The sequence below is a fragment of the Hyperolius riggenbachi genome, chromosome 3, assembly GCF_040937935.1.
Source record: "Hyperolius riggenbachi isolate aHypRig1 chromosome 3, aHypRig1.pri, whole genome shotgun sequence".
In the NCBI taxonomy this organism is placed as follows: domain Eukaryota; kingdom Metazoa; phylum Chordata; class Amphibia; order Anura; family Hyperoliidae; genus Hyperolius; species Hyperolius riggenbachi.
The window spans coordinates 177,130,220-177,145,975 of record NC_090648.1 but is presented as its reverse complement, the minus strand read 5'-3'; the positions used below and the strand labels follow the sequence as shown (position 1 = coordinate 177,145,975).

The 15,756-nt window shown below is 43.5% G+C and overlaps 1 long non-coding RNA gene across 6 annotated transcripts; it reads right to left on the bottom strand.

Annotated features, from left to right (window-relative positions):
- Window positions 1-936: 936 nt before the first annotated feature.
- Window positions 937-7,652, bottom strand: LOC137561237 (uncharacterized). Of its 6 annotated transcripts, XR_011029939.1 has the most exons (4): window positions 6,051-6,283; window positions 5,782-5,960; window positions 2,374-2,530; window positions 937-1,097 (listed from the first exon to the last, which is right to left on the bottom strand). It is a non-coding gene; the product is annotated as an uncharacterized lncRNA (long non-coding RNA). The 6 variants fall into 6 exon arrangements; XR_011029941.1 differs by lacking the exons at window positions 5,782-5,960; window positions 6,051-6,283 and adding an exon at window positions 7,237-7,652; XR_011029942.1 differs by lacking the exons at window positions 5,782-5,960; window positions 6,051-6,283 and adding an exon at window positions 7,001-7,143.
- Window positions 7,653-15,756: the final 8,104 nt, after the last annotated feature.

Genomic DNA, 15,756 nt, shown 5'->3' with positions numbered 1-15,756 from the left:
CCTTGTGAGGTTTTTTTTTTTTTGCGTTCCTCTGGATCAACTGGGACATGTAAGGGTGCAGGATAGAAATGGACCTAATTTTTAAATTTTACTTCTGATTGGTCTTGATGGACAGATGTCTTTTTTCAACCAAACTATGAAACTTATAAAAGACATTATTTTTTTTCTTTACGTTTAGCCTTTTAAAATTTGTGTCTCTCTCGCAGGTCAAGTTCAACTGGTCCCAAGTCTGTAATGAGCATTTTATTGATGGAAAAATTGGTTTTGCCATCTGTGTGCTACCTGACAGTCAACAAGACGGCCGTAAACACTGGTTTACGTGCTTTGAAAGCCACTTGTAATGCAACAACTGCCTTTTACATGATATAGAGAAATGGGAGAAGTTCTCTTCCACACAGACAGGCATGAAGAGGTTTTAGATATATTACATCAGATTTGCTGAAGGGAAAGTCATATTGTTTTTATTAGTGTTAAAGCAGGAAGAATGGATCTATTTTCTTGGTTGTTCTCAGTCAAATGCCAGCGGCTGGTAACATTCTCTGTTTCCCCCTCCCAATAATGCTCAGGAAATGTTTGCAGCTTTGTGATAGTCAAAGGAAACTCATACGTCCTTCACCCTAAATACCCTGAGGTTTGTGTCTGAGGTTTACAGATTGCCTGCCTGGGCCTAATCCTGGCATGGGTAAAATCGTTTAGAACTGTACCAAGGTTTTATATGCATATCTGCACAAGTCCTGTGTAGTAGTCAGTAGAGACAGGTTTTTAGAAAGAAGAGAAATTATTGTATGTGCCAAGGTGATCTGGGCCAGCTGACAATGATTTAAGGGGTCACAAGACCTGAAATACAAGCTGTGTTACACAGAGGAGGCATCGGTAACATTCATATTTCAATACATAACTGTTTCCATGCCTAAAAAGAGCTATTTCACAACATGGTATTATGTGAAATGAATGCAATCCCAGATGTCTTCTTTATTCAAAGTGGAAGTCAGGACAAGTTTTTTTCATCCCCACTCTGGATAGTATGGGAAAGACTTCAAACCTCTGTCGGATTTTCAACGTATTCTGTGTCCCTCATAGAGATCTCCGATCACTTCCTGTGAAAAATCAAACACGGTTTTGGTTTCCTTCTATACAAAGTAGAATTCTGGTAACATTGCAGTTTTACTACATTTTGAAAAAAAATACGATAAGTGTCCCTCAGAAGCAGTCCTTGAAAAAACAGGATATCATGGCACTCCATCAGTCCTCTGCTGCTGTTATTCCAAAGATTGAACAAATGCAATAGAATGATCCAATTTTATGGCAATTTGATAAAAACTTTCAGCAGTACAGAGACATTGAAGGCTTGTTTTCCTTATTAGTTTGAGAAATCTGATCAACATTTCCCATTTTTTTCTCTATGAACGTAGAATGGGAGTGGCTGATTTTTGTGATTAATTTTTATGAAAAATGAATAGTGTAGGGTAGATGGTCAATTTCTTTATTTAGAGACTCAATAAATTTTTTTCTGAGTTTTTTTTTAATAATTAAGCGTACATTGGACACAAGTGTGTGATACATTGGTCTGATTTTTCAAATATTACAATCAATAAATCGATGAAGAACCCTAGTACAACAGCCAAGACAGGGGTACACATCATGGGGCTCCATAGCAAAGTTTGATGGGGTCCCTTCCTGCCTGCTGTGCTTTACCCCCTCCCTGCAACTAGCCAACTGGTCCATCATACCTCTACCCTTGTCCCTGTGTCCTGCCCACTTTGTCTATTTGTTTATATATAGATCCCCACCCTCCCAGGCCACACCCACCTGATATGTCTCGCTCATACCCCAAACACACCCATGCAATACATTCTCCCATCTTCTTTCAACACAACCTAAAAACTTACTATGCAGTGATTTATTTAAAAAAAAAAAAAAACCTTCTCCTTTGCTCTACAAATGTCAGCTCTCATATACAAATGTAATACAGTTCTGCTGCAAACCACTTCTAAGATCTCCTGTGAGTTTATTACCCAATATATAAATGGTGCAGCTGAAATAAACCACCACAATAACACTTTTCATCTGTGGGAGTATATAACGTTATAGGGAACTCAATGGAGAAGAGACCAATAGTGAAGACTACAAGATACTTCTGCGAAATAGTTCAAAAGTTGAGTTGGTCTACCCTATACTATGTCACACGTATTTTTAGGTGATACTTTAAGAACTTCCCCCTGCGGAAACAATAAAAATGTTATCTTTCAGAAGGATGCGCAATCTGCTTTATGTTTGGTTTCCTTTTGAAGTTCCCCCAGTCTAGTATGTGTGGAGGTCTTAGGACCCGTTTCCACTGGCGTTTGGGATGTGATGCGATCTGGTCAGGCTTACCATATTATTGGCAGGAACTGCAGCGAGGCACCCGGTGTCATCTTGGAAGTGAAAGCTGTGAAGCAGCCTAAGTCATACTATTGGAGGAGATGAGAACAAAACAATGTTGTAGTTTTTCCATCTTGATTCCCTTCCATGGTGATGGAGATGTGAGTACCTATACCCAAATACATCAGAGACTATTACTATTTATTGTATTTATAAAGCACCAACATATTATGCAGCACTGCACAATAGATAAATGGGGTTAACGTACAAGGTAGGTCATACAAGGAGCTCACAACAAAAACAAGATCATGCAAATGTCTTTGATAACAGTAGTCCAATTAGTCCACTGTCCTTGGTAGAAATAGATAGAGTCTGTTCTAGTACCCGAGAGGGTTGTCCGACGATGAGATTGCATTATCAAGCTGGAAACACAGAGGCTTACAGTCTAAAGGGTGGTAGAGACACAAAATGTGTGTCTTTTGAGAGGGTGTCCAGCAGGACGTATTATGGTACTGATGTGGGGGGGGGGGGTAGATGATCATGAAAATGTGAATCTTTAGAGCTCGCTTGAAGGAATTAAAGAGACTCTGAAGCGAGAATGAATCTTGCTTCAGAGCTCATAGTCAGCATGTTTGCCCCTGCTAAAACGCCGCTATCCCGTGGCTAAACGGGGTTCCCTTCACCCCCAAATCCCCCCTTGCAAAATCCATGACCAACTTGGTCGTAGATTTTGCTCCTCCTGGAGGCAGAGCTAGCGGCCGCAGCACTGCCTCCAGTCGCGTCTATCAGCGGCACATCGCCGCCTCTCCCCTGCCCCTCTCAGTTAAGGAAGACTGAGAGGGGCGGGGGAGAGGCGGAGATATGCGTCTGATAGACGCGCGTGAGGCAGGGCTGCGGCGGTTAGCCCTGCCTCAAACAGGAAGTAATCCCCCGCTGCACGGAGGGGATTTGGGGGGTCAGGGACCCCCGTTTAGCCACGGGATAGCGGCGTTTTAGCAGGGACAAACATGCCCCTGCTATCTATGAGGTCTGAAGTGAGATTTATTCTCGCTTCAGACTCTCTTTAAAGGTTAAGGTGAGTCTCATAACTGGTGGGAGTGAGTTCTGGAGAGTGGGGACAATCCTAATGAAGAACTGCAATTGTGCATGAGAGTGAGAAGTGGACGGTGCGAACAGGTGCAGGTCATTGGATGATTGGAGGGGGTGTGATAGACAAGATCAGAGATGTGGGTCGGGCAGGTCTTGTGCACCCATTTGTAGGTCAAGCACATCATTTTTAAGTTGAACCTGAAGTGGATGGGGAGCCAGTGGAGGCCTTAACAGAGGGGAGTTGTTTAGGCTCTGCGATGAGAGGAATTGATCTGTCTGGCTGCTGCATTCATTACCAATTAAAGGAGGGTGATGCGGTATAGAGGGAGGAGAGATGGGGGGGGGGGGGGGATATGTTGGTGTTGTATACATACAGGTGGTAGTTGAATCCTATGGAAGAGATGATTTTCCCAATAAAGGCAGTGTAGAATTAAGGGTCCCAGGACAGAGCCTTGGGCAACACCAATCAAGAGAGGTGTGGGAGTGGACGAGAAGCCATTGAAGGATGTTGTGAAGGAGCGGTTGGAGAGTTATGGGGAGATCTAAGCTAAGGCTAGGTCAAGGATACCTATAGGCTGTAGGGAATGGAGGAGGAGGGAGTAGTCGACGGTGTCAAATGCCAAGGAGATATTCAGGAGGAGCAGTATAGAGTATTTACTTTCAGTTTTGGCAAGAGCAAGATCATTGACCACTTAGGTGAGGGCTGTTACAGTAGAATGGGCTGGTTAAAATCCAGATTGCAGAGGACCAAAAAGGGAGTTGGAACTGAAGAAGTGGGTCAGGCGTTGGTGGGCCAGGCATTCAAGGATTTTCGAGGCAAAGGGGAGGAGGGAGATTGGGCGGTAGTTTGATGACAGTGCAGGGTGGAGTGAAGTTTCATCAGCAGGGGAAGCACAGTGGTCTGTAAGAATATGGAGGGGAAGCTGCCAGTGGAGAAGGAGAGGTTGAACAGGTGGGTGAAGACAAGGGACAGAACAGGAACGTGTAGGCAGAGGGAGTCGGATGGGACCGGATCTAGGGGGTAGGAAGTGGCAGGTGAAATTGCCAGCAGCTGGTTGATTTCCTCCACAGTGACGGGATTAAAGGAATTAAGGGGGGGAGGGTCAGGAGTGAAATGGGGGAAGAGGAGGGAGCAGTATAGTGGAGGAGAGAGATATCCCTCCAGTTGGTGTGAATTTTGTTGATAAAATGGTTTGACAGGTCAGTGGCAGAGAGGGTGGAGGACTACAACTGTGAAATAATGTTGGCTTTATCCTGGTTCCTGGATGCTAGAACTGTGTAGGTTAGAGGCTGCAGGACCAGCGGTGGGATCCACTGGTATAATGTGTAGCATGTAGTGTGTTTACAGGGCAACGTGCGTGTATACAGTGGCAGGAAAGCATACTTTCAATTGTACTGTATGCTTCACTATATGTGTCGTATCGCACATCTAACCCACAATGTGACTTTTCTGCACCCTTCCAATCATAATGCAATGCAATGTACATAGTGAATAAGGAACCTAACTGTAGCTGAGGAGATGATGACTGCTTATTGACTGTACTACAGGAAGTATTCTCTGCATTGCCCAGGACCACCACTGGCCCTTTGCTCTGCTGCATACTTCATCCGTAAATGACTAGACAAGGGAACTAGATGTGTATATGGCTAGTGAAGCTGCAAAAGGCACTGATAAACTCCTATGCAGAGACATGACAATAGGCCTGGCTTGTATCCAGATCTTGGAATTGGCTTGGAATTGGTATGATCAAATTTGACAGGATATTTATTTGATTGACAAAGACAAGACAAATAACATTTATTGAGCTGCAGCCATTAGGACACACTCAGTAGGAAGTAGCAGTGTTAGGGAGTATAGCCCAAGGACTCCTTACTGAATAGGTGCTGGCTTACTGAACAGGAAGAGCCGAGATGATTGGGCCAATTCCAAGCTGCATAAAGTTTGCATTTCACCTGCATGTTTTTTTTATTTCTTGACTTTCTCAATTTGTTACTGTTCATATTAACGTATTCCCAAGTTGTTGTTAACCAGTCAAGACTTCATCACTATTATACGATGGGTAGCTATTAATGTACTGTATACCCCCTTGACCTACTGTTAGAATATCCTCAAATACGCTGTACTTGTTCTCCACATCTGTCATGAACTTGACTGTGCTTTATTGAAGTTTCACTAAAACTTGAGTAAACATAAACCTGCATGTTCGGTGACCATCTCTTCTCCTAACATCAGTTAGCATCAATTAAAATCAACAGCAAATAACGTGCAGATCTCTTATTGTTTCCCACAAACATGGTTTGAGAAATGACTTTAAACCTGCAGTAGCTTACGTTTAAACGCTGCACGATATGAGCACCCTGTAGATTAGTCATGGCTATTCTTTTGATTGTGCTTGGGTGTTGCATCTAGGTGACTCATATCCTCTTTGTCCTCCTGCACTCCACTGTTATATGTGCATTGTCATGTCTCTACCGATGGATTGTCTTGTCTTCTGCATAGTTTGTCGTTCCTGCATCAGGAGTACATTACACACAATCTTCTTGTGCTTTGTCACAGGATCAAATTTGGTAAGTTAATTTTTCTATAATTCCAACCATACCTTTTGTTCTTCTCTGCCTGGAGACAGATTTGTTTAAATGCTGCTTATTATGCTGTGTATAGCATGATCTGGGAACAGAACAGCTAGAATGAGTAAAAAGTGATGCAGTAATCTATATACTGTAGATGATACAGGGAAGGATGTGGGCCACTTTACAAAGCACTACAAGGGTGTTTAGGCTGGACCACACCATCTGCAGACAGCTGTCAAATACATAACACAATTGTTCATACTTGTTTCAATCCCACCTGCAAATTGTCCTCTTCCAATCACCATAGCTTTATCTACTCAGTGGTAAGACTCCTCCCACTTGTGTGACATCATATCATTTTAAAACAGAATTTATGATACAATGCAGATTTGTATAGGAAAAAATGTGTTAACACCAGATGTGCCTAATAAAGCACATTGATAACAGCTGCTGATTTATTATTGTTCTGAAATAGTCTTTAGTCTTACTTATATAAACAAAAATACAACAAGAGATTTTCATTATCAAGCATAAATAATCATTTTTAATAATGATCAGCCAGTGTTAATTGTCATTCCCAGTTGTGACTGTACAATAGTGGACTATGGTTGCCATGGGTTACCGTGGACAATGGTTGTCATGGGTTACTGCATCCTCTAGTGTCCTGCAATAGTAAATAAGCCTGTATGAACCTGGACTATCTGTGCTAGTTAATGCAGTTCTTAAATGGAATAGGAGAAATGGAAGCTGAAAGGCTGCAGTAATTGTCTAGCAGTTAGACAAATGGGTGTGCTTGGAGTGTAATGCTTTGTTGTTCACATAAAATAAAAACAGATTAAGGCAGAGAAAATACATCAATTTCTGTATACTGATGAATAGTCAGAGCGCATGCTGCTTTCCCTACTGTATAGCTATATTTTCTGAGCCAACTAGCTACCATATGGGCCGGGCTTCGACGTCTCACTACTAAATTACAAACCTTCTTTTGACTGTGAACTGAATAGGAAAGGATGTCGGTTATTGCTTCCCTCCTGTGGTCACACTACAAGTGCACCTGCAGCAAGAAGCTTGGCATTAATCCCATGAAAGGCTCCACATGCTCCTATTGTTCTGCAAAAAGCAGAATGCTAACCTTGGCTCTGCTCCCCCAACTCCCATCACTGCTGAGAGATTACGGAGATAAGAAGCCCTCTCATATGCATATTAGTTACTTACACACACGCTTTTTAGGCATTCATCCATGGTTGGGTCTTTCTGCTCTCGTTAAAGCCTTGTCCTCCTGCAGCATATTTGCAGTTTGGATGCCACACTGCTCTCCTTTCTTGAACACTGTCTCAGTGGTTGCAGATTCCCATTGTGATATCCAGCATCTTCTATGAGAAATCACTTGTGACCAGGACCGTAATCTGTTATTAAAATCTTCTCGGATTGTTTGCCCGTGTAAAAGGAGGATGGCTGGAACAATGCCATTTTTGTGCCCATTTTATGCTGAAAGCGGTATTCAACTTGACCGTTGTCTTCACCCCCTCTAGGCAGGCTTGAATTAGAACCCACACTGAAGTGTGCAAAGTGGATTTGGGCTCTGAAAAAAAAAATGATGGTGTCTGGAAGCAATGAAATAGGCAATCCATTAAAGAAGACAGCTGTTCAGCTAGCAGAGGTTTCTTGTCTCCCAGTATGTAATGTGACAGCTGAGCTGGGGATCAGACTGGGAACTTGCCTACAGCTCCTGCTGTCACCAGCCCTTTATCCCCCGTATTTGAAAGAGGGAGTGAAACACCGGCTCATCTATTAGCCCAATTAACTGTTCTCTTCATTAATATCTCTCTCTGGTGGGCAGCAAATGGTGACGATGAAAGTGTGCATATTCATGTTTTGTTATTTCACTGTCAGCATGATGACTGTATTTGCTTTTATTGTTGGTTTTATTCTCTGTTTACAGTTTATGCAAGCACAGGGGGTGTCGTAATCCAACAGACTTGTACAAAGTGATTGTATCTCGTAATTTCTGGATAGTGTACTGGATAAGTGCTCTGCCTCTGACACAGGAGACATGGGTTTTAATCTTGGCTCTTCCTGTTCAGTAAACCAGCACCTATTCAGTAGGAAACCTTGGGAAAGACTCCCTATCACTGTTGCTGCCCACTGAGTGTGCTCTAGTGGCTGCAGCTCAAGTCCGCCAGGAGAAAAGCGCAATATAAATGTTCTGTGCCTTGTTTGTGTCTAATTTATCTTTTACAGTCGTAAATTTATAGTTAATTTGATCTTGATATCTCTATCCAACCTTTAGTATTGGTTTACTTTTTCCTTGCTCTACTATTGGATTCACAACCCTTCTCTATGGATTAACATCATACTTTTTTTTGTTGTTTACAGATATTATCACAGATATGATTGGTGATCTCTTTTTTTCACACCAGTGATTGGGACTACCAAGCTTACATTAGTTTGTTACGTTTCCACAAAGGAGTAGAGATAATACGTCTATGGTGTGATACTCTTTGATTGACGAAGTATGTCAATAATTACACTTACAAAATGAAATTTAGCATTGCACTTGTCTCACTTAATTAAGTAATCAATCCACTCAACTAAAAATCCACTTGGAATACAGAGCTGGCTCACAGAGGCATCTCAACATCTGAATACATCCAAGATGATGACCCCTGCTGAACATAGTGGACTTGGGGTTAAGTCATGTGAGATACACGCAAGTTAAATTTCATTTTGTATGTGTATTTATTGGCGCAATTGCCACATCAATAATACATAATAATACACACCATAGAAGCACCCTCTCTATCCCCTTCTCCTGCAGTTTCCAAACAAAAATCCCACACATGAGTGAGCTGCACTGGAAAATACAGAGGATCAGCACTTTGCCCGTTGGTGGAAAGGCCTTGGGAAGATTTGAAAGACAAACCTAATGGTGCCCACTAATGATCCAATCTTTTTTTGCCCAACCTAACCAAATCTATGTAGTAGAAGGGTAAACTGAGTGAATATATCGCATGGATACTTCAGGCAGTGCCTTATCATACATAGAAATGGTAAGATTGGACAAAAAAAATTGGATCATTAGTGGCCACCTTAACAGTGAACTGAGTAAAATTATGACGTATAACACATGACGTAGCTGCAAATGAATATTACATACTTACCTCGCCGTACCTTCCTGAGAAGCTCTCCATTTTCTAATTACAGTGATCCCTTCCAGTTCGGACAAGATTTTGTCAGAACTGAAATATACCAGCTGCTGTCAGTTATATATCAGCTGCTGTCAGTTACAACTGAATGTGCAAGGAAATGTCCATGTTTCCCTATGGCTCAAGTGGGCGATATACTGTAACAGTTTAACAGTGTGCAGACCAGGAAGCTGTTATGGGGTAACGGCCATTTTCAAAATGGAGGACAGAGAATTCCATTGATCACAATGGTCACACAAGACGCAGGTGAGGAGAAAGAGATTGATGAGCAGACTACATGGGAGGTAAGTATGACCTGTGTATGTTTATTTTGAGTGTTTATTTTCATTTCAGGTTCTCTTTAACCTCCTTAGCGGTCTGGACGAGCTCAGCTCTTCCATTACCGCCGGAGGGTGCCGCTCAGGCCCTGCTGGGCCGATTTTATTCAAATAAAAAGGTGCACACGCAGCCGGCACTTTGCCAGCCGCGTGTGCTACCTGATCGCAGCGTGCAGCGATCCGCCACGTGCAGCAACGAAAGAGGGTCCCCCCAGCCGCCCGAGCCCAGCGCAGCCGGAACGAACAGTTCCGGCCAGCGCTAAGGGCTGGATTGGAGGCGGCTGATGTCAGGACGTTGGCTGACGTCCATGACGTCACTCCGCTCGTCGCCATGGCGACGAGGAAAGCAAAACAAGGAAGGCTGCTCATTGCGGCCTACCTTGTTACTTCTGATCGCCTCCGGCTATCAGAAGTACGCATCAGGAGCGCCCTCTAGTGGGCTTTCATGCAGCCAACTTTCAGTTGGCTGCATGTAATAGTTTTTTTTTAATAAAAAAAAACCCTCCCGCAGCCGCCCTGGCGATCTTAATAGAACGCCAGGGAGATTAAAGAGACTCTGTAACAAAAAAAAGTTCCCCTGGGGGTACTCACCTCGAGAGGTGGAAGCCTCAGGGTCCCAATGAGGCTTCCCCATCCCTGTAGCTGCAGGCAGTCCAGCGCTGGCTCCCTCGAAGCGACCCACAATCCTGGCTCGACAAGCATCACAAGGCTTGATATATTTACCTTCCCTGGCTCCAGCGGGGGCACTGTTGTAGCTCTCAGCATGTAGATAGGCAGAAATAGCCGATCTATGTTGGGTCCGCTCTACTATGCATGCAAAGGAGACTTGCGCCTGACAACGATCGGCTATTTCCACATATCTCCGAGTGGAGAGCCGATACTGCGCCTGCGCTGTAGCCGGGAAGGTAAATATTTACAGCCCCGCTGTTCGGAGGGGCACAGCGAGACCACCGTGGGACTGAGGAGGAGGGGGGAAGCCTCAATAGGATCCAGAGGCTTCCCCCACCTGAGGTGAGTATCCCCCAGGGGAGGGTTTTTTTGGGGGTTAAAGGTTTTCTTTAAGATTGATTGTATAACCTGTGTTTGTTGCTGTTTGAGCCCACATCCCTTTTCACTGACTGCACAAAAACCTACTGTTATTGTTATTTATTATTTTTTATTTATATAATGCCAACATCTTCCACAGTGCTGTACATAGTACAGTTCTATAGTGTTCTTACATTTCCAGCCATAACTTCGATCTAGGTTGGAGATTTTGTTAAAGCGTGGTTTGCCAGTCAACTGACCAATATATACCAATCAGCCATTGCTGAAAATGGTCAAAATATCAATACAAACAGACAAGTGTATTGCATATGTCCTGAACAGATACGGTATTCTAAATTCTGGCTTTTTCTCAGTGAAGCATTGTTTGGCCAGGAAAATAATAATGACCACTGAGATGTTGCCAATCTTGTAAACAGGGTTATGTCTTCATTGTACCCCAGAAATCAGATATGTGCTGTCTTCTCCCAGCCTAGGCTCTGCCTTTTCAATAAGCCAGCACCTATTAAGTAGGAGACCTTAGGCAAGTCTCCCTAACACTGCTACTGCCTATAGAGCGCATCCTAGTGGCTGCAGCTCTGGCGCTTTGAGTCCGCCAGGAGAAAAGCGTGATATAAATGTTATTTGTCTTGTCTTATTATGTTGATCATTTTGTGTCTTTGGGCACCTTTTCTCTCTTTTTTTGTTTTGTGTTTTTTTGCATAACTTTTCCCATAAAAAAGTAATGGTAGCTAAATTCATTTATAATTATGTATTATTATTTATATATTTCAGTGCCTGTCAGAGGAGCTCACAATCTAATTCCTACCTCAGTCATAGTAATCATAATCTAATATTCCTACCACAGTCTAAAGGTACATACACATGTCTGATTTTTCCAAACGACCGGTCGTTCGGACCGATCGTTTGGACGTCAAATCGAGCGTATGTACAAACGGTCGTTCGGCTGATAAGGCTGGTTTTCACGGATCCGCTTGGTGGACGTTGCATTTTGATGCAACGTTAAGGTCGCAACACAAATTACAACCCAACGCCCCCAAAAAAGGCGCAACGCAACTTAATGCCCCGTTAGCGTCACATACAGTAGAGCATACAGGCAATGAAAAGTATGCTTCCAAGTCATTACTGAGCATGTGCAAACAATCCAACGCAGCTAATAACGTGTATAATGCACTGCATGCAGCACTTTCTAAAAACGCTACACGTTACACACAAACGCAACGTGTGCACTGTGAATGTCGCACAGACTTAGTATTGCTGTGCGTTAGTCTGCATTGAAACATTTTCTAACGTGCGACTTTAACATCGCACTGTGAAAGAGGCCTTTAGTTCATTTTTGTGTGGAGATCAAATTAACTTGCTGGTATGCTTTTGGGGTGTAGGAGGACAGTAAAGTGCCTGGAGGAGTCTTGTGCAAACATGAAGAGATCATACAAAGTCCTTGGAGGTAGTGTCTGGGCTGAGAATTGAACCTGGACCATTGGCACGGGAAGTAGAGATTGGTAACCACATAGACATCATACTACCAGCTATGCAGAACAGATTCTAGGAGGACTAACGGAATAAACATGACTGTTATGTCATATCAAGATGGTTCTGTAACTGGTCATACATCTTGTGATCTGGCTGGACATCTATTGTGCAGTAGTGTGTATTACAACAGTCTGCTATGGCTACCCGTAGACGTAAGATAATCAGATCCTTATCAAGCAAAAATGCTTGTATTGGAAAGTGACCATATTGCAGTGGAGATTCCCTGACCAATGAAGTCGATCCTGAATCAGTTCCAATAATAGTTTAGCTTGCATGAAGTTTCCATACTGGTGGTGTCTGATTTTGCCTGCCCTACTGACGTGGCTGGTGCTAACCATCATTTCTGTTCTATAATTCTTCACCAGAAGAAATATATAGCATTGCACAAAACTCAGTTAAGGTGGCCATACACTGGTCGATTTGCCATCAAATTCGACCAACAGACAGAGCCCTATCTGATCGAATCTGATCAGAGAGGGATCGTATGGCTACCTTTACTGCAAACAGATTGTGAACCGGTTTCAGCCTGAAACCGATCACAATCTGTTGTGGTGGTGGTGCTGCTGCTGCCGCCGCTCCCCCCCGCCGCATACATTACCTGTTTCGCCGGCGCGACTCCCGGGTCTCTCTCCGCTCTTCTTCTCCGCTCTGGTCTCCGGCTCCAGCATGCTTCACTTCTTCCTGCCCGGCAGGAAGTTTAAACAGTAGAGCGCCCTCTACTGTTTAAACTTCCTGCCGGGCAGGAATAAGTGAAGGCATGCCGGAGACCAGAGCGGAGAAGAGCGGAGACGAGCGGGGGCAGTCGCGCCGGCGGAGCAGGTAATGTATGCGGCTTTTATTGCGTCGGTCGTCGGGCACTCGTACGCCGCTAGCGACGCCCTCCCTACCCGCGGGCGATCTACGGTAATTTTCCGCACGGCGCGATCGACGGGATCGGACGAAATGAATCGAAATTCGGCGTGTAGCGCGAACGATTGGCAGCAGATTCGATTCCCAGTGATCGAATCTGCTGTCGAAACGGCGGTAAATCGGGCCAGTGTATGGCCAGCTTAAGTCTACTGAAGACTATGCACCCTGCTACAGATAACAGGCAGAGATCACATTAAATTCAGATAAGAGGCCACCAATCATAAATAACACGTACCAGTAACTCAACAATAGGATTCAAAGATACTGACTCATGTGCTAACAAAAGTACAAACTTTATTAAACGACCATTCGATAAGTGCTGTGAAGTACTAACCCATTAAAATCGATGCTGGGAGTGCCCTCTCCTGACTGAATCAATGCAACCAATATGAGGTTATTGCAAACAAGGATCGTACAGCTGTAGCCTATACAAATCCTGTATTGTCACCTCACCTATACTACCCACCACCAGACGCACACCACAGGGCCTTGTAGAATACTGTGTATGCTTTCCGCTTTAAGAAAGCCTCAGTGGGCAGGGTGAAACACTTCATCAGTGGGCTGCTGCTGGCAGGGAGAGCATGCTGGATCATCCTCCTGAGAGACTGAACCAACCAACCACCACATGCTATGAGCCATGGCTTGGTGTACTGTACTATAGCGGTTACCACACACGCAAAGTGTGGGGTAAATCTGAAATCAGGCCCAGACATTTTTTTATTTTCTAACAATGGGTGCAAAGGATGTTGGGGGATTGATGTCATAACTCCACCTCACCATGTCCTGCTCCCAATCCACAACCACTGTGAAAAGAGATGTAATCTAATCCAGGCAGACAGATGGACATTTGGAATAAAATTTATAGCAAACAGACATGATAAGACAGGCTGCAGCAGTACTCCTGTCTCCTCCCTCTCCTACCCACTGGCGAAAGAGATGTAATTTGATCCAGGTAGGCAGAGGAGGGAGGGGCAGGGGAGGGAATCAGGTTGTAGAAGAGGACACAATGCTGATGGTGTACTTGCAAAACATCAGCATGAGGAGAAAGATGAAGGTGCTACTACAGATGTAAATTTGAGTCTGTTCTATCCACTATGAAGCACTGGATGTAAACTTTATACAGTATGTTCATCTAACTGTACAGAGTGCATAGACTACATATATGTATTGCCATTCAAACTTTTTTGGGGCAGAAGGTAGTCTTTAAGCCTCATCTACACGCGTAGATGAGGCTGCGATCCGGCGGCTCGATTAGCCGCCGGATCGCCTCTTCCGCGTACCCGCCGCGTCGCCGCGCGTGCGCCGCATTCGATTCCCCGCTCGTCCCCGCCGGCGCCGCTTATCTTCCGCTCGATTCCCTGCCATTGTCCCCTCGCGGGGAGCGAGCAGGGAAACGGCGGAAGCAAGATCCGTCCTGTTGGATCTTATCAATCGAGCCGCATCAGCGGCTCGATTGATAAGGAGCATCGCGGCCGCATCTACGTGTGTAGATGCGGCTTTCAACTGCATTTTTACTTGATTCTTACCTGTTATCAGGATGAAATGTTTATACCCCATTTGGGATCAGATACAGGGTATCTCATAAGATAATATTCATGATTTGTGATTTTGCAATAATTGTTTGATTGCATTATTTAAGGGCTACATTTCATTCAAATAGTTATATGGAATGCATAGCTAAACATGGGTTGACTGCTAAGTATGGTGGTCAAGAATGGACAGTTATATTTGCTTAGCATATGATGTAAAACAATAGTACACATGTATGAAACCCTCACTATGCTTGGCTCTTCTATGCTCTCCATATTATTCTCCTAGATTCCCCAGCTTAACCAGTTCGCATTCAGTCGTTTTTCGCTTCATGCATCCGAACAATGTTCACCTCCCATTCATTAGCCTATAACTTTATTACTACTTATCACAATGAACTGATCTATTTCTTGTTTTTTCCGCCACCAATTAGGCTTTCTTTGGGGGGTACATTTTACTAAGAGCCACTTTACTGTAAATGCATTTTAAAGGGAAGAATAAGAAAAAAACGGAAACAAATCATTATTTCTCACTTTTCGGCAATTATAGTTTTAAAATAATACATGCCTCCATAATTAAAACCCACGTATTGTATATGCCCATTTGTCTCGGTTATTACACCATTTAAATTATGTCCCTAACACAATGTATGGCGACAATATTTTATTTGGAAATAAAAGTGCATTTTTTCCGTTTTGCATTCATCACTATTTACAAGCTTATAATAATAAAAAAAAAAAGAAATATTTCATCTTTACATAGATATTTAAAAAGTTTAGACCCTTAGGTAAATATTTGTGTTTTTTTTTTTTTTTATTGTAATGTTTTTTTTTTTTTTTTAATTAAACATTTTATGTGGGTATTTTTGGGAGGGTGGGATTGAAATTGTATTTTTTTTTGTAAATATATGTGTATTTTTATTTTTATTTAACATTTAGATGTAGTTTACTTTTTGGCCACAAGATGGCAGCCATGAGTTGTTTACAGTGACGTCACTCTAAGCGTACCACGTACGCTTAGAGCGACATAGGAAGCAGAAAAGGCGTAGCTTCCGAGAGAAGCTGTCGCTTTTTCTGCGGGGGAGAGGAATCAGTGATCGGGCACCGTTGCCCGATTTACTGATTCACTGGCTAACAAACCGCCGGCCGGGAGCGCGCGTGCACGCGCGCGATCGGCCGCGTGGACGCGCAGGAGCG